At 40.9% G+C, this 24,335-nt stretch overlaps 1 pseudogene; it reads left to right on the top strand.

The window, feature by feature from the left end:
* The first annotated feature begins 20 nt into the window (after positions 1 to 20).
* LOC103126955 (guanine nucleotide-binding protein G(s) subunit alpha-like) lies at positions 21 to 14,623 on the top strand (annotated as a pseudogene).
* The last annotated feature ends 9,712 nt before the right edge of the window (positions 14,624 to 24,335 follow it).

Below are 24,335 nucleotides of genomic sequence, written 5' to 3'. Positions count from 1 at the left end.
GCATACCAACACACACTAGAATGGCTGTTACATTGAGTACCTTCGGTGTGGATTCGAAGTTTGACACCATAGATTTTTGTTGTTTTCCTCACATGAAAACCCATTTATCTGAATATCTGAAAGAGACAGACCACTGTTGCTGATTCCCCCTGCATTCGAGGACAAGGTCATTGAGCACTGTAATCTGTAGCTGTACCAGCACCCACCCAGCTCCTTAGAAAACTCACTTCTGATAGTACTGGTTTTTACAGCTGGACAAAAGTTTGGATTATCCATTTATAGAAACTTGATTTTCCAAAAATTACAATGGACTATTATTTAAATCTCTTTAGGAATTAATGTTTTACATTCAACAGTAAATACAACAGTGTGTACATGCATAACATTTCCCAGTTTTCCACATAACAATACAATCCCAATAGGTCCTCTGTCATCCTTTTTGGACCTGTATTCTCCCCACCCACCCAATCCAGAGTCTTACTTTGATGCAGTACACCAGGACTAATTAGTTAGTAGTGTGTACTTTATTCCACATGATTAGTTGCAAGCAATTTTTATGTAGCCTAGTGCTCTTTATGCTTAGTAAAGTTTAATTGCTTCCAGTGGACTTACTTTTTCTGTGAGAGTAAGAGAGGCACCATATTACTGAACTAGGAACCTCATTGCAACTTTTTTTAGATGTAATGCAGGGACCCTCTGTGGTCCAAGTGCTGTGGTCTCTTATCCTCTCCCTGGAAATAATTTGTGAGAGGGAGGTACCACAGGTTAGAGCAAGTGTTGCAAACCTCGAGTTTGACCTTGCATGTGGCCATAGTGATATGTTCCGTGCATGTCTCAATAATTTAATTGTGAAACAATACCCTTTATTTTATTTGGTCACACCAGTGAAGTCATTAGGGTATATTATTTGGCAAATTTGGAGGTTTTGAAAAGAGTTCTACCATTAGGTTTTTCTGTTTGCTACCTGAAATCAAAGCTTGTAAAAATAGCCAAGTTCTAAAAAGTTAGGGACTGCAGGCAATGTAATGGAAGAGAGAACAAGTAAAATCTATAGCTATGCAAAAATCTTAGAATATTATTTAAGGAATATCCTGAAAAACTTCAGCAAAGTTCAAAATTACATAGAGAAGTAAAACCAAGGTGTATGATGTACTGCTTTTATATATGTTAAAAGGTCTGGACAAAAATAATGGTATCCTTTGTGGGTGTACTTGTGTAGAAGAGACCAGGAGAAAGCCAGTATGAGAACTTTGTGACCTAAGAATCAAACTTTCTGCTGAGACCATTTCATTTCTTCGGAGACATTGAGCTCTGTAGTAGTGTCAAATGGGGCTGGAATTTCTGAACTTCAGTTTATATGTCAAAAGTATCTTGGTTGAATATGGAAAGGTAGCCTATTAATCTAAGGAAACCACTTAACAATAGTAAGTGGCCCCTATATATACTATACTACACACACACACACATACACACACTTTTTGGCTTTTTGCCTATAGTACTGTGTTGGACAATGAAGCTGGTATAAATTAGACCTGTAGAAGCAGGTCATGGCAATGTTGCATTAGTTGCTTTCTAGTCAAAATTTAGTGCTCCTACTTAAGTAAGGGAAATAGACTGGGAGTCGCTTCACAGGTGGTGAAGCAGATCTGCAGGTGTCTGTCTTTCTGTATTCCCCTCCTCCGTTTCTGTCCTATCCAACATCGAAGACATCAATAACAATAAAACAAGGACAACAAGGGAATACATAGGGAATAAAAGAACTGACCCCTACAACACTGAAGAAAATTTTTGTGCTTGGTTTCTTTTGTACCTGAGAAAGTTTGGAATGTTGAAGCCCTGGAGATGTACTGTCATCCCTGTTCAAACTGCTACTCTTGATTACTCACATCTTAATTTTATAATTTCATAGCAAGTTATTTATGGGACAAGAACCAGAAGGTCACTGGTATGATTTGGGGATCAAACTCATGCCCAAGAATGCAAGTGTTTCAGATGTCTTCCCAGACTGACATAGCACTCCTCACCTTAAATTTCTTCCTCACCCTTAAAATAATATCAAAACATCTGAACTGTTGTTATATTTTTATTACTTTATTATAATTTTTCCTCTTCATTGGCGATTAATGGTTTATAGTTGACAGTATAGTGGGTTTTTAAAACATTTACTAAATATAGAGAGACAAATCAAGGAGAAACCTACCACACTGCTTCATTGTTCAAGAAGTTCCTATGCCCTGCAGTTGGGGACTTTTTTTTTAAGTATTTTATTTTTGAGAGATGTAATGAAAGAAATACCAGAGCACTGCAGTTCTGCCTTACTGTGCAGGGGATTGAACCTGGGACTTGGGAGCCTGAGGCATGAGAATCCCTTTGCATAACCATTATGCTATCTACTGTTTTTTTAAAAGATTGTTACTGAGAAAGAACCAGATCCATCTGGTACCTGTGCTGCCAGGAACTGAGCAAATCTAGTTGCACCAGGGTTAACTTGCTGGGTTTAGGTGCCTGTGCTATGAATCCACAGGTCCCATGGCCTTTTTTTTTTTTTTTCCCCCTCAACAGGGAGTTAGGGGGAGACAGATTTGTAAACCTGCGATACTTGTGAATCATTCCCTTGCAGGTGGGGAGCTAGGACCTAAACTCAAGTGTGCCACCAACAAAGTTTGCAGTAAGGTTGAATTTTTTATTATTAGTTTGTAAGCTTTGGTTCTCTCACATGAATGGAACTACTTGGCAATTATCCATCTATTTTGTCCAGAAAAATACATATCTTCACCTTTCTCAAATGAATCTAGGCTCTGAAAATCAGATCTAGCAATAGTGATTTAATTTTTTAAAAATGTCCTTGTTTTTTTGATGTTGGATAGGATAGGGAGAAATGGAGAGAGGAGGGGAGATGGGGGAGAGAAAGAAACCTGCAGACCTGCTTCACATGGCCTATGAAGTGATTTCCCTGCAGGTGGGGGTCCAGGGGCTCGAACCGGGATCTTTATGCCCGTCCTTGAACTTTGCAACCCCCTTTTATAGAGGGTAAAAGAGACCTGTAGTACTGTCACCATGATGCTTTCCCCTGCATATGGGAGCCAGGGGCTTGAACCCAGGTCATCAAACATGGTAATATGTGTGTGCCCCTTAAAACACATTTAATCAGGCCATTCTTCAGGTGCAAATTCTTCAAATGGCTTCCCAATTCACTCAGGTGGAAAGGATGGGTGGGTGGATGGATGGATGGAAGGAAAAAGCTAAAGGGGAAAGGATGAAGGAAGAAAGGGAGAGGAGAGGAAGGAAAGAGTTGGGAGGGAGGAAGGAATAATATCTGCTATAATCTCTAGAAGCAGCATGTTCTCCCCCCAACATCTTTGTTTTCCCTGGTTTCCTCCACTTGCTCCACTGGTCTCCTTGCTATTCTGAAAGCCAGCAGCGCATGCCATCACCACAGGACCGACAGATTCCTATCTGGAACACCCCCCCCCCCCCAGACTCTCCCTCACCTGGTCAAGGTGCTGGAATGGCACCTTTATGGTGGGGTGGGCCTTCCATGCCCACCTTGTTTAATGTCAACTATCTCTCCCCACTTTCAGCACTTTCTCTCTTAACTTTAGCTTCTTCATAGCACTTAGCACAACGTAGCATATTGAGTCGTTTCTTCATTCCTTTATTTTCTCTATAATGCAAGCTATATAACGCAGTCTGTGAGTCTTAGTCACTGCTTTATCCACAGGGTTTTTGACCTGTTTCATTTACAATTAAGTTCCCACCCTACAACAGTGATTAGCACAAGATTATCTTCAGGTAGATCTTTACATTTATTTTTACCATTAGAGTTACCACTAGGGCTTGATGCCTGCACTGTCACTTCACTGTTCCTAGCTGCCTCTTTTATCCTTTCTTTTTCTGATAGAGAGAAATAGAGTGGAGAAGACAGAGGGAGACATCTGCAGCACTGCTTCACCATTCATGAGATTTCCCTACCTGCAGGTGGGGACTAGGGGCTTGAATCTGAGTTCTTGCACATGGTAATGTGTGCACCCTACCTGGTACCCCACTGCTTAGTCCCATTGGTGTTCAGATATTTAAAGAAAGAGATAAAGAAGTTAATTCCCAGTTCTATAAGGGCAGCTGCCACATCTTACAGTTCCTTTCTATATTCTGCGTAGGGCCTGATTTTAAAAAAAAAGATACTTGCCTTATTAATCCCTTGTTTGTATTGGCAAGTGTGAAACATTCGGTCACTCAAGTTGTTCAACATTAAGTGCAGACAGTGCTGAAGCAATATTAAAATCTGTAACTTTTTAAGAGATTTCAAAGTGATTTAAACTTAAGATCATAATCTCTATTCAAGTACCAACAATTCTCAAAATCACCAATAAGAGTTTTTTTATGTGCTGCCAAAAAAATGAAAAATAAAAATGACACAAAGACCTGCCTGAGAAGTAAAAAGGGAATCTCATTTCATAGGTAAAATCAGAGCAAAGAAAAGTAATTTCATTGGTCCGGGAAGTGGCACAGTGGATAAAACAAGAGGTCCTGAGTTCAATCCCCAGCAGCACACATACCAGACTGGTGTCCTCTCTCCACCCTCTCCTCTCATCTCTAATCTTTAAAAAAAAGAAAAGGGGGTCAGGCTGTAGCGCAGCGGGTTAAGCGCAGGTGGCACAAAGCACAGGACCAGCATAAGGATCCCGGTTCGAACCCTGGCTCCCCACCTGCAGGGGAGTCGCTTCACAGGCGGTGAAGCAGGTCTGCAGGTGTCTTATCTTTCCTCCACTCTGTCTTTACCTCCTCTCTTAATTTCTCTCTGTCCTATCCAACAACGACGACAACAACAATAATAACTACAACAATAAAACAAGGGCAACAAAAGGGAATAAATAAATAAAATAAATATTTAAAAAAAGAAAAGAAAATTAATTTCAATGCCAAGGCTTCCAACAAGTCATTTTCACTTAACTGTCTATCTGGGCTGAAGATGATCGTGGGCAGGTGCTTAACTCACCCCTGCTTTGCTAAGTGAAGCTACAGATAAGGAACTAGCCAAATTACCAGAGAATTGTAAAGGTAAGAATGCTTCCTTTCCTCTTATTCTGAATGGAGACCGGTGTATACACACTGTCATCTCCCAAAGAACTCATCTTGAACGAGAGAGACTTAGCAGTCAAAAAGTCTGCAAAATGGTGGAAAGACTCGATCTTTCTCTACTGCAGAGTTGCCTAAAAACACCAGCCATCAAGTACAGACCAAATGCAAATTAAACTCTCTTTCACCTGAGCTGACTTAAAGGTTATGCAGAAACATTTATGAAATGCCTTCATCCATGAAATGACTAAGCTTTCCAAAGAGGGGAATGCTGCAACACACCCAAGCAAAGCCAAGCCTGCCTATTGGGTTCAGGACCCAAAGATTCAGACCCACATGGAACACCCAGTCCTACTAGAAAGCATTCCTTCCCTTCACAAAGTTCACTGATCTGCTTCAAGTCAGTGCCCATAAATGCCTGTTTTGTGAAATCTGCACACATAGTTTTTAACTTGTTTGTTGGACAGAGACAGAATGAAATCCATAACTTGAATCAGGATCCCTGCACACTCTAGCTTTAATGCCTGAGGCTCTAAAGCCAAGGTTCAAGCCCCAGTACCATCATAAGAGCCGAGCACTACTCTGGTTTTAAGAAACTGAATTAAAATACACAGGTTTAATTTAAGCCATGAAGTTGCAGATGCTACTATGGGTCCATCCTGACTTCACTGGGCAGATGATCACACCAACCAATGTGTCCTGGAACCTCACCTCTCCAGAGCCCTGCTCCACTAGAGAAAGAAGGAAACAGGCTAGGGGTATGGATGGACCTGCCAAAGCCCATGTCCAGCAAAGAAGCAGTTACAGAAGACAAAACGCCCACCTTCTGCACCCCAAAAAGAATTTAGATATGTACTCCCAGTGGGGGAGAAGTGACAGGAGGACGAAGACCAGAGAGCTCGGAACTCCAACTTCATTAGGACCCAGAGAGAGAGAGGAAAGAACAAGGGACGTTTGGATGTAGTAATGGGTCTGTTACTTTGAAGGGAAGAAAAGACGGGGCCTAAAAAAAAGTGGGCAATTATATGCAAACATAGACAGAAAATTATAGAAATAATAGTTAATTATAGAAATAATAGTCAACCTATATCTGTGATCTTGGGAGAACTGCTGTTTCCAGTGAAGGGGTTAGGGACGAAGAACTCCAATGATGGGTTAGGTGGAGAAGTATACCCCTATTATAATTTTATAAATCAATATTGAATCACTAATAAAAATGTAACACTAGTCACAGATGAAATATATACATATATACTAGTATAAATGTGATATATACATGTATGTATAAATATAGTCACATACACATATATATTGCAATGTCTTATATTGATGTATGTATCATTTATATATAATACAATATATATGTCATATGCATAAAACATTTACTGTCAAAAAAGAAATAATAGTTAACCTGTATCTGCAGCCTTAGGAAAACTGCTATAGTTTACAATGGAAGGAGTGAGGACTTGGAACTCCGCTGGTGGGAACTGTGGAGTTATACCCCTGTTGTCTTGTAAATAATTTTGTAAATAAATATTAAATCACTAATGAAAAATGCACAGGTTTACACCAGCTCAAGGGTCCAGTGGGCAAAAATAATTAGCCCTCATTTGGAACCTCTCGAACCCAGGAGGTGGTCACTGGCGGTGCTTTAATCCTGCGGGGCTCAGCGTGTTGAGTGAAGTAAACTTGAATTAATCAAATCGAATGTGTTATTTTTTTTTTTTCTTTTTATCACCACCCGGGTTATCACTGGGGCTCGGTACCTACCCTAGGAATGCATTGCTCTCAGCAGCATTTTTTTTTTTTTTATTTAAGAAAGGAATAATTAACAAAATCATAGGGTAGGAGGGGTACGATTCCACACAATTCCCACCACCCAATCTCCATATTCCACCCCCTCCCCAGTAGCTTTCCCATTCTCTATCCCTCTGGGAGCATGAACCCAGGGTCATTGAGGGTTGCAGAAGGTAGAAGGTCTGGCTTCTGTAATTGCTTCCTCGCTGAACATGGGCGTTGACTGGTCGGTCCATACTCCCAGTCTGCCTCTCTCTTTCCCCAGTAGGGTGGGTCTCTGGGGAAGCAGAGCTCCAGGACATATTGGTGGGGTCTTTAATCCAGGGAAGCCTGGCTAGTATCCTGATGTCATCTGGAACCTGGTGACTGAAAAGAGAGTTAACATACAAAGCCAAACAAATTGTTGAGCAATCATGGACCCAAAGCTTGGAATAGTGGAGAGGAAGTGTTAGGGAGGGTACTCACTGCAAACTCTAGTGTACTTCTGCTTTCTTACTTTGGTGCCATACTCCAAACTCAGTCAATTTCTGCTTTGCGTTTCTACTTCTTTTTTTTTTTTTACATGCATAACGTTCCCCAGATTCCCATTTAGCAATACAACCCCCACTATTTCATTCATCATTTTTCATGGACCTGTATTCTCCCCACCCACCTACCCACCCCAGAGTCTTTTACTTTGGTGTAATACTCCAATTCCATTTCAGGTTCGACTTGTGTTTTCTTTTCTAATCTTGTTTTTCAACTTCAGCCTGAGAGTGAGATCATCCCATATTCATCCTTCACTTTCTGACTTATTTCACTCAACATGATTTTTTCAAGGTCCATCCAAGATCGGCTGAAAACGGTGAAGTCACCATTTTTTACAGCTGAGTAGTATTCCATTGTGTATATAGACCACAACTTGCTCAGCCACTCATCTGTTGTTGGACACCTGGGTTGCTTCCAGGTTTTGGCTATTACAAATTGTGCTGCCAAGAACATATGTGTACACAGATCTTTTTGGATGGATGTGCTGGGTTCCTTAGGATCTATCCCCAGGAGGGGAATTGCAGGTTCATAGGGTAGGTCCATTTCTAGCCTTCTGAGAGTTCTCCAGACTGTTCTCCACAGAGGTTGGACCCATTGACATTCCCACCAGCAGTGCAGGAGGGTTCCTTTGACCCCACACCCTTTCCAGCATTTGCTGCTGTTACCTTTTCTGATGTGTGACATTCTCACAGGAGTGAAGTGATATCTCATTGTTGTCTTGATTTGCATTTCTCTGACAATCAGAGACTTGGAGCATTTTTTCATGTGTTTCTCGGCCTTTTGGATCTCTTCTGTGGTGAATATTCTGTCCAAGTCCTCCCCCCAATTTTGATGGGGTTATTTGTTGTCTTGTTGTTGAGTCTGGCAATCTCTTTATGTATGTTGGTTATTAAACTCTTATCTGATGTATGGCATGTAAAGATCTTCTCCCATTCTGTGAGGGGTCTCTTGATTTGGGTAGTGGTTTCTTTTGCTGTGAAGAAGCTTTTTAATTTGATGTAGTCCCATAGGTTTATACTTGCCTTAGTCTTCCTTGTAATGGGATTCGTTTCATTGAAAATGTCTTTAAAATTTATGCGGAAAAAAGTTCTTCCAATATTTTCCTCTAAGTATGTGATAGTTTCTGGTCTAACATCCAAGTCCTTGATCCACTTGGAATTTACTTTTGTATTCGGTGAAATACAGTGATTCAGTTTCATTCTTCTGCATGTTTCAACCCATTGTTTACAACACCATTTGTTGAAGAGACTCTGCTTTCCCCATTGAATAGTCTGGGCCCCTTTGTCAAAGATTAGATGTCCATACGTGTGGAGCCTCATTTCTGGGCTCTCAATTCTATTCCACTGGTCAGTGTGTCTGTTCATGTTCCAGTACCAAGCAGTTTTGATGACAATGGCTCTATAATACAGATTGAGATCTGGCAGTGTGATGCCTCCAGTTCTGTTCTTTTTTCTCAAGATTGTTTTGGCAATTCTAGGTCTTTTCTGGTTCCAGATAAACATTTGTAGCATTTTTTCTATTCTCCTAAAAAATGTGCTTGGGATCTTGATGGGGATAGCATTAAATTTGTAGATGGCTCTGGGTAATATATTCATTTTGATGATGTTAATTCTTCCAACCCATGAACATGGAATATCTTTCCACTTCTTTGTGTCTTTTTCAATTTCTTTGAGTAGTGACTCATAATTTTCAGCATACAAGTCTTTCACTTCTTTGGTTAGGTTTACTCCTAGATATTTTATTGTTTTTGTTGCTATAGAAAAAGGAACTGATTTCTGGATTTCAATTTCTTCTAACTTAGTGTTTGCATAGAGGAATGCCACTGACTTTTGAATGTTAATTTTATAGCCTGACACATTACTGTATTGCCTGATGATTTCCAAAAGCTTCTTGCTGGATTCCTTAGGTTTTTCCATGTATACTATCATGTCATCTGCAAATAAGGAGAGTTTGACTTCTTCTCTTCCAATCTGTATGCCTTTAATTCCTTGCTCCTGCCTGATTGCTATGGCAAGAACTTCCAACACTATGTTGAATAGTAATGGTGATAGTGGGCAGCCCTGTCTCGTACCTGATCTGAGGGGAAATGCTTCCAGTTTTTCACCATTGAGTATGATGTTGGCTGTAGGTTTACTATATATAGACTCCACTATCTTCAGGAATTTTCCATCTATTCCCATTTTTTGTAGTGTTTTGATCATAAAGGGATGTTGTATTTTGTCAAAGGCTTTCTCTGCATCTATTGATATGACCATGTGGTTTTTGGTCTTGCTTTTGTTGATGTGGTGGATCACATTGATTGATTTACGTATATTAAACCAACCTTGCATGCCTGGGATAAACCCCACTTGGTCATGATGAACAATCTTTTTGATATACTGCTGTATCCGGTTGGCTAGAATTTTGTTCAATATTTTCGCATCTGTGTTCATCAGAGATACTGGTCTGTAGTTTTCTTTTTTGGTTGTGTCCCTGTCTGCTTTTGGTATCAGAGTGATGTTGGCTTCATAGAAGCTGGCAGGGAGTATTCCAGTGTCTTCAATCTTCTGGAAGACTTTTAAAAGTAGAGGTATTAGTTCTTCTTTGAAGGTTTTGTAGAATTCATTTGTAAAACCATCTGGTCCAGGACTTTTATTTTTGGGAAGATTTTTGATAACTGTTTCAATTTCATTAGCTGTGATGGGCCTGTTCATGTTATCCACTTCCTCTTTACTTAGTTTTGGAAGTTGGTAGGTATCTAGGAAATCATTCATTTCTTCCAGGTTCTCTAGCTTGGTGGCATATAGTTGTTCATAGAAGCCTCACATGATATGTTGAATTTCTGCAGTGTATGTTGTGATTTCTCCTCTTTCATTTACTATCCGATTTATTTGGGTTTTCTCCCTTTTTTGTTTTGTGAGTCTGGCTAAAGGTTTGTCGATTTTGTTTACTCTTTCGAAGAACCAACATTTACTTTTGTTGATCTTTTGTATGGTTTTCCTATTCTCAATGTTATTTATTTCTGCCCTAACTTTAGTAATTTCTGCCCTCTGGTTGCTTTAGGATTCCTTTGTTGTTCTTCTTCTAGGTCTTTGAGATGTGCAATCAGGCTGTTTATTTGTGCCTTTTCTTGTTTCCTAATGTGTGCTTGAATAGCTATGAACTTCCCTCTTAGGACTGCTTTAGCTGTGTCCCAAATATTTTGATAGCTTGTGTATTCATTTTCATTGAACTCTCGAAACATTTTGATTTCTTCCTTGATTTCCTCTTTGACCCAGAAGTTGTTAAGAAGTGTACTGTTGAGCTTCCACATTTTGGGACTGTTACTAATCTTTTGTTGATTGTTAAGTGTTAGTTTAATTCCACTGTGGTCTGAGAAGATGCTTGGGATGATTTCAGTGCTCTTGAATAGGCTGATGCTGTCTTTGTGGCCTAACATATGGTCTATCCTTGAGAATGATCCATGTGGATTTGAGTAAAATGTGTATTCCAGTTTCTTGGGATGAATGACTCTGAAAATGTCCAATAGTTCTAGTTTATCTATCTCTTCATTTAGCTCCCTTATGTCTTTACTGATTTTCTTCCTGGATGATCTGTCAAGTTGAGATAGTGGGGTGTTGTAGTCCCCTATTATGATTGTGTTACTGTTAATATATTGCTGTAGCTCTTTCAGTAGAAGTTTGATGTATTTAGATGGCTTCTCATTGGGTGCATAGATATTAATAATTGTTAAGTCCTCTTGATTGACTGATCCTCTGAGCATTAAGTAGTGTCCATTCCTATCTTTTTGAATCTTATCTATTTTAAAGTCTATCATGTCAGATATGAGAATAGCTGGTCCTGCCCTTTTTTGTGGGCCATTGGCTTGAATGATAGTTTTCCATCCTTTCACTTTAAGTTTGTGTTTGTCTTGTTGCGTTAGGTGAGTTTCCTGTAGACAGCATATTGTTGGGTTGTGTTTTCTGATCCATCTTCCTACTCTGTGTCTTTTAATAGGTGAATTCAGGCCATTGACATTTATTGATATCAAAGATTGAAGATATTTTAACGCCATTCTTGCAGAGTTTTAGAGTGTTTTGATATATGTCCTATTTGTGGTGGTCTGGTTGTTTATAGGAGACCTTTCAGAACTTCTTTCAGGGCAGGCTTGGTGATGGTTGCTTCCTTCAACTGTTGCTTGTCTGAGAAGGTTTTGATGCTTCCATCTAGTCTGAATGACAATCTAGCAGGATATAGTATTCTTGGCTGAAAGCCTTTCTCATTGAGCACTCGATAGATATCTTGCCATTCTCTTCTGGCCTGTAGTGTTTGTATGGAGAAGTCTGTTGCTAATCTTATGGGTTTTCCTTTGTAGGTGACTCTTTGTTTTTCTCTTGCAGCCTTGAGGATCCTTTCTTTATCCTTATTCCTTTCCAATCTAAGTATGACATGTCTTGGTGTCTTTAGGTCTGGGTTAATTCTGTTTGGGACCCTCTGGGCTTCTTGTATCTTTATGTCTTTGGTGTTGTCTAGACTAGAGAAATTTTCAGCTATTATGGCCTGGAGAATGCTTTCTTCCTCTCCTTCTCTTTCTTCCTCTGGTAAGCCAATAATGCGTATATTGTTTCTTTTGAAGTCATCCCATAGGACTCTGTTGTTGTTTTCAACATCTCTTAATCTCTTTTTGAGATCTCTTACTTCTTTTTTAGTTGTCTCTAATTCATCCTCAATCTTGCTAATTCTGTCTTCAGCCTCATAGATTCTATTCTCTCTGCCCTCTACTGCTTTCTGGAGTTCATCTATTTTGTTGCCCTGCTCTGATACTGTTTTAGCTTGTTCAGCTAGTTGCCTTCTTAGCTCAGAGATTTCAGCTTTCAGCTCTCTAATAACCAATTGATTATTAGAATTTTCTTCCATATTCTCATTTGTTGTTCCTGCATTTCTGATTACAATTTTTTCAAATTCTTTACTCACTCCTATTATTATTTCCTTAGCTAATGTTTGGATGTTGAACTCGTTGTTTTGTGCTTCACCCTCTGGAGGACTTTAGCTGGACTCTTGTCCTGATTCGAGTCTCCAATATTTTTTCTTGTTGTTTTAACCATTTTATATATTATGAGTTCCCTTTATCAGTACTTTTCAAATTATTGATCACTATTGCCTGGATTGACTTGTGTCTAAGTAATTTAATTAAAGGGTTTACCGTGGTGGAAGTTAACAGTTTTTTTTCAATCCCTGAGTTGAAGCTCAGTGGTGTAAAAGCCTCTTTTTTTTCTTCTCTGTAGGCTATGGATGTCTGAGGGCTTTTAAACTATCAATAGGCTTCTTAGCTTAATCACTGACTCCTAACCAAGAGATAAAGCAGGGTGTGGCAGAGATAATCCAGTGGTTATGCAAAGAGACTTTCACAGCCCCTCAGCTATGCCACAGAGGTATAGGTCTTCTCCTGAGTTTCCCGGTTAGATCTCTGTACCCTGGTGTCCCTCCCTGTTGCTGCTCCAGATTCTGAGGGTAGTAGCAATGGAGACTCAGAGTTGCACTTGGTGATTCTCTGGGGAGTCCTTTCCTCCCTTCAGCTGTCCCCTTGTTGTGGAGCAGACTGGAGGTGGTGTCTCCACTGATAAACTGCTGAGTGTTAGCAGTCACTTAATCTCTCCTTAGGCCCCTCTCTCCTCTCTGTCACCAGCCACGCGTGTTTGTACTCACGGGTGATTTACTGGGTTCCTGTGGTCATTCTAGTCCTGTCTTGTTTCGGTCCGGGTGGTCTCCTTTGGTATTCCTAGTTGATCCGGGAGAGGAGAGGAGAGGAGAGGAGAGAAAGCTATCTGCTGCTCGTAGCTCCGCCTCCCGCAGTTTTTTTTTTACTTTCTAATTTTTATTAGAAATTAAGAGAGGACAATTCCAGAAACAAAATCCTTTGCCAACATCTTAACCCGCTTGTTTCTTTGTAGATGGCTGTGCACCATCTCTGTGATTCTCTTCTTCAACAAGCAAGACCTGCTTGCTGAGAAAGTCCTCGCTGGAAAATCAAAAATTGAGGACTACTTTCCAGAGTTTGCTCACTACACTATGCTTAAGGATGCTACCCCGGAGCCTGGAGAGGACCCACGTGTGACCCGGGCCAAGTACTTCATCCGCGATGAGTTTCTGAGAATCACACTGCTAGTGGAGACGGGCGCCACTTGCTACCCCCACTTCACTAGCGCTGTGGACACCGACAACATTCGCTGTGTATTCCCGCCGTGTGTTCAACGACTGCCGCTACATCATCCAACGCATGCACCTCCGTCAGTGTAAGCTGCTCTAAGAAGTGAACACCCAAATTTATTAAGGCCTTAAGCACAATTAATTAAGAGTGAAATGTAATTGTACATGCAGTTAATCTCCCACCCATAGGGCATGATTAACAAAGCAACCTTTCCTTTCCCCAAGTGATTCTTGTGAAACCCCCTCTTTCCTTCTGCTTGCTTAAATATTCCAAATTTAGTAAGCTTAAGGTGGCCTTCAGAAACAGAAAAGGTAAAATAAAAAGGCCACAACAGTTCCCTCTCTCTTTCAGTAAGTAAAATATAAAGCAACAAACAAATGAAATAAATAAGTGGTAAGAATAAGATAAAAAAAAAGAAATTGAGAGAGAACAAGGAGATAAAAAGAGGGAGAAAAAGACACCTGCAGTCCTGCTTCACTGCTTGTGAAGCAGACCGCCTGCACGTGGGTAGCCAGGAGCTCAAACCCAGGTCCTTGAACACTAAACCGCTGCACCACAGCCACTCCCCCTCGAACGGGTTTTCACGTTCTTCCTGCAAGTCAGGCCCTAGTACTAATGAGAGCTCCCAGGGAAGAAAGCCCTCCTTTCCACGTTGTTTTCCATATGCATAGTTCAATAGGTTCTATAGGTTTGTTTGTGTTTTGTTTCTGACCGATTCAGTGGATGACTGAGTCAAACCTTGCTTAATATTTGGGCTCAAGGGGGGCAGCGGTAGCGCAGTGGGTTAAGCACACATGGTGCAAAGCTCAAGGACCAACTTAAAGATTCCAGTTCGAGCCCTCAGCTCCCCACCTGCAGGGGAAGTCGCTTCACAGGTGGTGAAGCAGGTCTGCAGGTGCCTTTCTCTCCCCACCCCCCCCATCTTCCCCTTCTCTCTCAATTTCTCTCTGTCCTATCCAACAACAGCAACAGCAATAACAATAATATAACAACAACATTGATAACAAGGGCATCAAAATGGAAAAAATGGCCTCCAGGAGCAGTAGGTTCATAGTGCAGGCACTTTGCCCCAACAATAAAGCTGGAGGCAAAAACAATTGGGGTTCAAGGCAAAATTCAATCTATTGATGAGACTGAATTCCTGGAGGAGATAGAATCCTTAGTATTGTTTTACAAAATGTAAGTTAAAAAGAATGAATGGTAGCTGAGGGAGATAGCATAGTGATTATGCAAAAGAGAATGTTGTGACTGGGGCTCCAAAATCCAGGTTCAATCCCCAGCACCACCATAAACCAGAGCTGAGGAGTGCTTTGGCAAAATAGATAAATAAATAAATAAGTATTATCCAATTGAAATGTAACAATGGTTATCTCCATGTGCTGCTAACATATTGGTAGGTCTTATTTTATTTTATTTTTTATTCCCTTTTGTTGCCCTTGTTTTATTGTTGTAGTTATCATTGCTGTCATTGTTGTTGGATAGAACAGAGAGAAATGGAGAGAGGAGGGGAAGACAGAGAGGGGGAGAGAAAGACAGACACCTGCAGACCTGCTTCACCGCCTGTGAAGCGACTCCCCTGCAGGTGGGGAGTCGGGGCTCGTACTGGGATCCTTATGCTTTGCGCCACCTGCGCTTAACCCGCTGCGCTATAGCCCGACTCCCGGTCTTATTTTATTTTTACTTTACTATGTTTTCTAAACAACATGTAGTACTTGTTAACTACAACATCTCCTGTAGAATTTACTTAGAGGCTGGGCTGGGTGGTAGTGTGCCTGGTTGAGAGCATATGTTACAATGCAAAAGGACCCAGTGTCAAACCCCTGGCGAGGGGAAGCTTCACAAATGGTAAAACAGGGCTCCAGGTGTCTCTCTCCCTCTCTCTCCCCCTCCTCTCCCAATTTCTGGCTGTCTCTATCTAGTATATATGTATCCTGAATATATATATCTCCAGGGTTATCATTGGGGCTCAGTGCTTGTACTATGAATCCACTGCTCCTGGAGACTATTTTCTTCTTCTTCTACTTCTTCTCCTTCTCCTCCTCCTCCTCCTCCTCCTCTTCCTCCTTTTGTTAAATAGGACAGAGAGAAATTGAGAGAGGTGGGGAAAATAGAGAGGGGGAGAGAAAGACACCTGCAGACCTGCTTCACTGCTTGCGAAGAAACCCTGCAGGCAGGGAGCCAAGGACTCGAACCTGGATACTGTGCCAATCCTTGCACTTAAACTGGTGCACTACCACCCAGCCCCCACTAATTTTTTAAGTAAGTAAATAAAACAAAATAAAATTTTGTAGTATGTATGCCATACTTCTTAAGCATCAGAAAGCCTAACATATAAGGTTCTCCTCCTTTCTGCCCTTTGCATCGTAACAATTGCCAAATCTCATAATTTCTGCCTCCTAGAGTAGCTTCCAGATTTGTCTGTCCTCCATATTTCTTCCACTCCCCCTCTCCCTACTGCCTCTTCCCAGGATTCCAGCAGCAGTCTGAATTAGCTCTCCACTCTACTGCCGATTAGGCGGCCATCTCTCTTGGCAGAAGTGCAGGTGTAAGATGTGTGAAAACAGGGTTTAGCGAGCATGATGTAGTCCCTTCAGATGTCAAATTATAATGCTATACACCTGAAACATATATTATAAGTGAGTGCTACCCCTATAAGGATTTATATTATAGAATAAAGGGTAAAGGTGATTGATTATATCATTAAAAGTTTGGCACCCTTCAGTCTCCCTCTACTCCCCAGTTCTGTTGCTATCAAGTTCAAATCTAGACTTGTTGATGTATCTTGGTCTTAGTCTTCAGTGTTCACCTCCACTCTTGTCCCCACACCCTGATCATACCCTACTGCAAGTTCTTAGACTTCAATGTTCACCTCCACTCTTGTCCCCACACCCTGATCATACCCCACTGCAAGTTCTTAGTCTTCAGTGTTCACCTCCACTCTTGTCCCCACACCCTGATCATACCCCACTGCAAGTTCTTGTCCTCTCCACACTGTGCTGTCTGACTCCAGATGTCCGTGTGGCTTAAACTGCAGAGTTCTGGAATACTATCTCCTTTTTCTCCCCAACCCCACCTCCAATCCCAATAGCAAGTGTCTACATCTGTTTCAAGGTCTGTTTCAAATGCCACCTTTAAAAAAATGGGAGTCTTTTGGTGGTGGGAATGGTGTTTATGTACACTTCTATCAATTTGTAGTCATAGAAATCACTATTTTAAAAAAATGGAGTTTTCAAATTGCTAGGTGGTAGAATTAGTTAATTCCTTTTTATATTACAATAGTATACACTTTGTTTAACAACTATTAATTCAGCTTCTATCATGCACCAGCCACAATTAAGAAATCATATCAGGGCCCCAGGTAGTGATATAGCCCAAAGTTGGCGGCAGCCCAGGTGTCCAACAACAGATAAGTAGCTAAGAAAATTGTGGTATATGTACATAATACTACTCAGTTATTTAAAATGGAGTCATCTTCTTTACCTCATCTTGGGTGGAGCTTAAAGAAATCATATTAAGTGAGATAAACCCAGAAATAGAAGGATGGATATGGAATGATCTCACTCATAGACAGAAACTGAGAATTAAGAACAGACTAGGGAAACACAATGTAGAATCTGGACTGGGTTTGGTGTATTTCACCAAAGCGAAGAACTCTGAAGAAGGAAGGCAGAAAGGAGACTGGGGAGGGGAGCTTACAGGTGCTGGCACACAATAATGGACCTAACTTGGGAGTGAGAGTGTTTTGCAGACATCTATCTTGCTGAGATGAGAAATTGTACCTGTGTTCGAACCACTATACTGAAAACGATTAACCTCCTAATAAATTAAATAAAATAAAGGGGAAATTTCTTGATAGATGTATAACCCAGTATTCAAACTGCCAGATATTGGCCAAAATGAACTGAAAGGCCCAGAGTCACAAAAAAAAACTCATTGAAAAATTTTATGGGGAGTCGGGCTGTAGTACAGCGGGCTAAGCGCAGGTGGCGCAAAGCACAAAGACCAGCATAAGGATCCCGGTTCGAGCCCCGGCTCCCCACCTGCAGGGGAGTCGCTTCACAGGCGGTGAAGCAGGTCTGCAGGTGTCTATCTTTCTCTCCTCCTCTCTGTCTTCCCCTCCCTCTCTCCATTTCTCTCTGTCCTATCCAACAACAACAACAACAATAATAACTACAACAATAAAACAACAAGGGCAACAAAAGGGAATAAATAAATAAATATAAAAAAAAAAGAAAAAAAAAAAAGAAAAATTTTATGACCATGCTCTGATTGTCTTTTGAACCAACATGAAAGCCACTAACATTATGTATTTCAACTCATTCTTTTAAGTGAAAGGAACTGCAAAAGCTGATTCCATTCCTTCACTGATATAAAATGGCAGACAATTCAATAATAATAAAAAAAAGATGACGAAGTTATTCAAAGTGATGGACTCACAATTTGAGGTCAGGATGATCTCCTTTGACATAAAACAATCCCCTCCCCCCCATCAACTTTTGGCTGGCTGACTTTTTCAGGTAAAAAGAGAAATAAGGGAAGGGAGGGAATGACAACACTGCAACTGTCTCCATTACGGTGGAGGTCAGCCTCAAATCTGGGTCACACACATGGCAAAGAGATGCAGTATACACATTAGCTATCTGCAGGCCCACAAGACACTTGTTCACACTTTTATTATTTCAAATTTTCTGTTACACAGAAGTAGGCCTCGTTTAACTTCACATAAACAGTGCACAAATTACTCAATTAATGAAAATTCCGGTAAATGAAGTCTTTGTAAATGGGAATCACTGACCATCTTATTCACTTGAATATCACTAATGCCTTGCTGCCAGTATACAGGGGAAGTGCATATATGGATAAGAATGAAGATAAAGTTTGGATTCTATAGGAATATGACATAACTTTCCATTGAGATGAGTGTTTTTCCATTTAAAATAGTGATTTTGACACATTACATTTTTCATTCTAGTGTCACTAATCCTATTTCAAAATATATTCCATTTTGCCTTTCTGCTTGTTAAAATATTGCTTTTCAAGTAATTTTTTCCCTCTAATAAATTATTTACTCCCTCTCTTTCCCTTGATGAACAAACAATAACTTTAATGCGTCTTAACATTCTGCTCATTTTTCAATACCCCAAGTAGTATCTAACTTATCTTCTCCCCCTCTATAACAACTATCAGGAGTTTTATAACAGGCACAGGGTTCACATAAAAATTCAGCTTTTATGCAGAGCTTGAGAGATTTTGGCTCAAAAATGTCATATTTCCAGATGTATCACTAAAAGTAATTTTCATTTATTGGATACTGATGGTTGGCATTAAGCTCTTGAAATATCATTAAAATATTTCTGCCCTAACTGGTTTGCACAATCAAGTGACTTTTAAAAAATCATTTACAGCTAAGCTGCTGTTATAGAATTTATTATAAGAACTCAATTTTTCCACAAGATATTTTTCTTCCACAAGGAAACGATAGTCCTGATTGCCATCAGAGATTTCTCAGTTGTTTTGGGAGCTCAGTCGTTTTTTTCAAAGTATTTTATTTATTTATTATTTATTGACTAGAGACAGAAATCAAGAGAGAAGGGAGAGAGACCTATGCTGCTCCACCACTCATGAAGCTTTCCCTCTGCAGGTGGGATCAGTCTTCTTTTTTAATATTTATTTTTTCATTTTATTTTAATGAGAGAGATAAAGAAAGACACAAAGTTCAGAGCATTGCTTGGCTTATGGTGGTGCTGGGACTGATCTTTTGCATAACCATTATACTGTCTTCCCAGCTTGAGATCTAAGTCGTTTTAGACCTTGTCATATCAGGGGGCCAGGAAAATAGCATAATGGCTATACAACAAGATATTTCATGCCTGGCGCTGTGAGGCCCTGCTGGGCTAGCGTTGCCGGAGAGAGAGATGACCCAGGACCCAAGTTCGTGGTGATAGCAATACAAATCTTTATTCACACGGGAGCCCCAGAATCGGGCGTGAGTGCAGCAGATTCAGCCATGTGGAGCCAAAAACGGCAATGGCCGGCGTCCGCCTCCCTGTCTGCAGGCCTTACCTCCTCGAGGTCGGTACTCAGAAGAGGCAGAAACCAGAAACAGAAGTGGCTTTTATAGAATAAAACCGAAGTGGCAAGTTGAAAACAGAAATGGCTAGGAAAGGGGGTGGAGAGAGGAAAAAGGTGCGTTGGGAAGGTAGAAGTTCCTTAGCAACTTTGGGATGGTTTTAACCAGTGGGATTAATGTTACCCTGCAGACAGGGCTGGTCTCCAGGCAGAAAGAAGATAGATGAATGGGATGGGTGGGGATCTTTCAGGCAAAACTATGATTATGTAAATAGGCCATAGTATCAGCAATGCAGGATGGGGGGGGGGCTGGCTTAATGCCCGACAAGACCCCAAGTTCAATCCCTGGCAGTACCATAAGCTAGAGCTGATCAGTATAAAAACTGACAGATGATGGATGGATGGATGGATGGATGGATAGATGACCTTGCCTTATCAGGAAACACGTTTTTGTATAAACACAATACCAGTACACATAGAATTGACACTATGGTCCTTTATATATATATATTACTTTGGATAGAGAGAAAGAAATTGAAAGGGAGAGAGAGAAGACACCTACAATACTGTTCCATTACTCATGAAGCTTCTCCTAACAGGTGGAGACAGAAGACTTGAACCCAGATTTTTTGTAATAATTCTTTTTTTTAAATATTTATTTTATTTATTTATTCCCTTTTGTTGCCCTTGTTGTTTTATTGTTGTTATTATTGTTGTTGTTGGATAGGACAGAGAGAAATGGAGAGAGGAGGGGAAGACAGAGAGGAGGAGAGAAAGATAGACACCTGCAGACCTGCTTCACCGCCTGTGAAGCGACTCCCCTGCAGGTGGGGAGCCGGGGTTCAAACCGGGATCCTTACGCCGGTCCTTGTGCTTTGCGCCACCTGCGCTTAACCTGCTGCGCTACAGCCCGACTCCCGAACCCAGATTTTTAAGTACTATGTGATGTGTGTGCTCAACCAGTGGCCCTGACACTATAATTCTTTTTTTTTTTTTTTTTTTTTTTTTTTATTTTTTAGACTATCTTTTTTTTATTTTATTTAAGAAAGGATTAATTAACAAAACCATAGGGTAGGAGGGGTACAACTCCACACAATTCCCACCACCCAATCTCCATATCCCACCCCCTCCCCCAATAGCTTTCCCATTCTCTATCCCTCTGGGAGCATGGACCCAGGGTCATTGAGGGTTGCAGAAGGTAGAAGGTCTGGCTTCTGTAATTGCTTCCTCGCTGAACATGGGCGTTGACTGGTCGGTCCATACTCCCAGTCTGCCTCTCTCTTTCCCTAGTAGGATGGGTCTCTGAGGAAGCTGAGCTCCAGGACACATTGGTGGTGTCTTCAATCCAGGGAAGTCTGGCCGGCATCCTGATGATACCTGGAACCTGGTGACTGAAAAGAGAGTTAACATACAAAGCCAAACAAATTGTTGAGCAATCATGGACCCAAAGCTTGGAAAAGTGGAGAGGAAGTATTAGGGAGGTACTCACTGCAAACTCTAGTATACTTCTGCTTTCTTACTTTGGTGCCATATTCCAAACTCAGTCAATTTCTGCTTTGCGTTTCTACTTCTTTTTTTTTTTTTTACATGCATAACATTCCCCAGATTCCCATTTAGCAATAAAACCCCCACTATTTCATTCATCATTTTTCATGGACCTGTATTCTCCCCACCCACCCACCCACCCCAGTGTCTTTTACTTTGGTGTAATACTCCAATTCCATTTCAGGTTCGACTTGTGTTTTCTTTTCTAATCTTGTTTTTCAACTTCGGCCTGAGAGTGAGATCATCCCATATTCATCCTTCTGTTTCTGACTTATTTCACTCAACATGATTTTTTCAAGGTCTATCCAAGATCGGCTGAAAACGGTGAAGTCACCATTTTTTACAGCTGAGTAGTATTCCATTGTGTATATATACCACAACTTGCTCTGAATGACTCTGAAAATGTCCAATAGTTCTAGGTTATCTATCTCTTCATTTAGCTCCCTTATGTCTTTACTGATTTTCTTCCTGGATGATCTGTCAAGTTGAGATAGTGGGGTGTTGAAGTCCCCTACTATGATTGTGTTACTGTTAATATATTGCTGTAGCTCTTTCAGTAGAAGTTTGATGTATTTAGATGGCTTCTCATTGGGTGGATAGATATTAATAATTGTTAAGTCCTCTTGATTGACTGATCCTCTGAGCATTAAGTAGTGTCCATTCCTATCTTTTTTAATCTTATCTATTTTAAAGTCTATCATGTCAGATATGAGAATAGCTGTTCCTGCCCTTTTTTGTGGGCCATTGGCTTGAATGATAGTTTTCCATCCTTTCACTTTAAGTCTGTGTTTGTCTTGTTGCGTTAGGTGAGTTTCCTGTAGACAACATATTGTTGGGTTGTGTTTTCTGATCCATCTTCCTACTCTGTGTCTTTTAATAGGTGAATTCAGGCCATTCACATTTATTGATATCAAAGATTGAAGATATTTTAACGCCATTCTTGTAGAGTTTTAGAGTGTTTTGATATATGTTCTATTTGTGGTGGTCTGGTTATTTATAGGAAACCTTTCAGAACTTCTTTCAAGGCAGGCTTGGTGATGGTTGCTTCCTTCAACTGTTGCTTGTCTGAGAAGGTTTTGATGCTTCCATCTAGTCTGAATGACAGTCTAGCAGGATATAGTATTCTTGGCTGAAAGCCTTTCTCACTGAGCACTTGATAGATATCTTGCCATTCTCTTCTGGCCTGTAGTGTTTGTATGGAGAAGTCTGCTGCTAATCTTATGGGTTTTCCTTTGTAGGTGACTCTTTGTTTTTCTCTTGCAGCCTTGAGGATCCTTTCTTTATCCTTATTCCTTTCCAATCTAAGTATGACATGTCTTGGTGTCTTTAGGTCTGGGTTAATTCTGTTTGGGACCCTCTGGGCTTCTTGAATCTTTATGTCTTTGGTGTTGTCTAGACTGGAGAAATTTTCAGCTATTAGGGCCTGGAGAACGCTTTCTTCCTCCCCTTCTCTTTCTTCCTCTGGTAAGCCAATAATGCGTATATTGTTTCTTTTGAAGTCATCCCATAGGACTCTGTTGTTGTTTTCAGCATCTCTTAATCTCTTTTTGAGATCTCTTACTTCTTCTTTAGTTGTCTCTAATTCATCCTCAATCTTGCTGATTCTGTCTTCAGCCTCATTGATTCTATTCTCTCTGCCCTCTACTGCTTTCTGGAGTTCATCTATTTTGTTGCCCTGCTCTGATACTGTTTTAGCTTGTTCAGCTAGTTGCCTTCTTAGCTCAGCAATTTCAGCTTTCAGCTCTCTAATAACCATGAGATAATTAGAATTTTCTTCCATATTCTCATTTGTTGTTCCTGCAGTTCTGATTACAATTTTTTCAAATTCTTTACTCACTCCTGTTATTATTTCCTTAGCTAATGTTTGGATGTTGAACTCGTTGTTTTGTGCTTTGCCCTCTGGAGGACTTTTAGCTGGACTCTTGTCCTGGTTCGAGTCTCCATTATTTTTTCTTGTTGTTTTAACCATTTTATATAAGTTAAGAGGTTTTTCAATCCCTGAGTTGGAGTTCAGTGGTGTAAAAGCCTTTTTTTTTTCCCCTGTAGGCTATGGTAGCCTGAGGGCTTTTAAACTATCAATAGGCTTCTTGGCTTAATCAATGACTCCTGACCAAGAGATAAAGCAGGGTGTGGCAGAGATAATCCAGTGGTTATGCAAAGAGACTTTCACAGCCCTTCAGCTATGCCACCGAGGTATAGGTCTTCTCCTGAGTTTCCCGGTTAGATCTCTGTGCCCTGGTGTCCCTCCCTGTTGCTGCTCCAGATTCTGAGGGTAGTAGCAATGGAGACTCAGAGTTGTACTTGGTGAGTCTCTGGGGAGTCCTTTCCTCCCTTCAGCTGTCCCCTTGTTGGTGGAGCAGACTGGAGGTGGTGTCTCCACTGACAAACTGTCGAACTGTTAGCAGTCACTTAATCTCTCCTTAGGCCCCTCTCTCCTCTCTGTCACCAGCCACGCGTGTTTGTACTCACGGGTGATTTACTGGGTTTCTGTGGTCATTCTAGTCCTGTCTTGTTTCGGTCCGGGTGGTCTCCTTTGGTATTCCTAGTTGATCCGGGAGAGGAGAGGAGAGGAGAGGAGAGGAGAGGAGAGAAAGCGATCTGCTGCTCGTCACTATAATTCTTTTTTTAAAAAAATATTTTATTTTATTTATTCCCTTTTGTTGCCCTTGTTTTATTGTTGTAGTTATTATTGTTGTTGTCATCGTTGTTGGATAGGACAGAGAGAAACGGAGAGAGGAGGGGAAGACAGAGAGGGGGAGAGAAAGATAGACACCTGCAGACCTGCTTCACCGCCTGTGAAGCGACTCCCCTGCAGGTGGGGAGCCGGGGTTCAAACCGGGATCCTTACGCCGGTCCTTGTGCTTTGCGCCACCTGCGCTTACCCCACTGCGCTACAGCCCGACTCCCACTATAATTCTTTATATAATTAATGCTGTCTCTGAATGACCATGAGACAATTGAAGATATTAGAAGTAAGTGCATATAGTACTAAGCTCAAGGATCCACACAAGGATCTGGGTTCAAGGCACTGGCTCCCCACCTGCAGGGGTGTCACTTCACAAGTGGTGAATCAGGTCTGTCTTTCTCTTCCCCTCTCTATGTCCTCCTCCTCTCTCAATTTCTCTGTCCTATCCAATAGAATGGAAAAACTGGC

This window comes from Erinaceus europaeus, chromosome 16 (genome assembly GCF_950295315.1).
Source record: "Erinaceus europaeus chromosome 16, mEriEur2.1, whole genome shotgun sequence".
In the NCBI taxonomy this organism is placed as follows: domain Eukaryota; kingdom Metazoa; phylum Chordata; class Mammalia; order Eulipotyphla; family Erinaceidae; genus Erinaceus; species Erinaceus europaeus.
The sequence above is the reverse complement of the archived record's forward strand: the minus strand, read 5'-3'. Positions and strand labels throughout refer to the sequence as shown.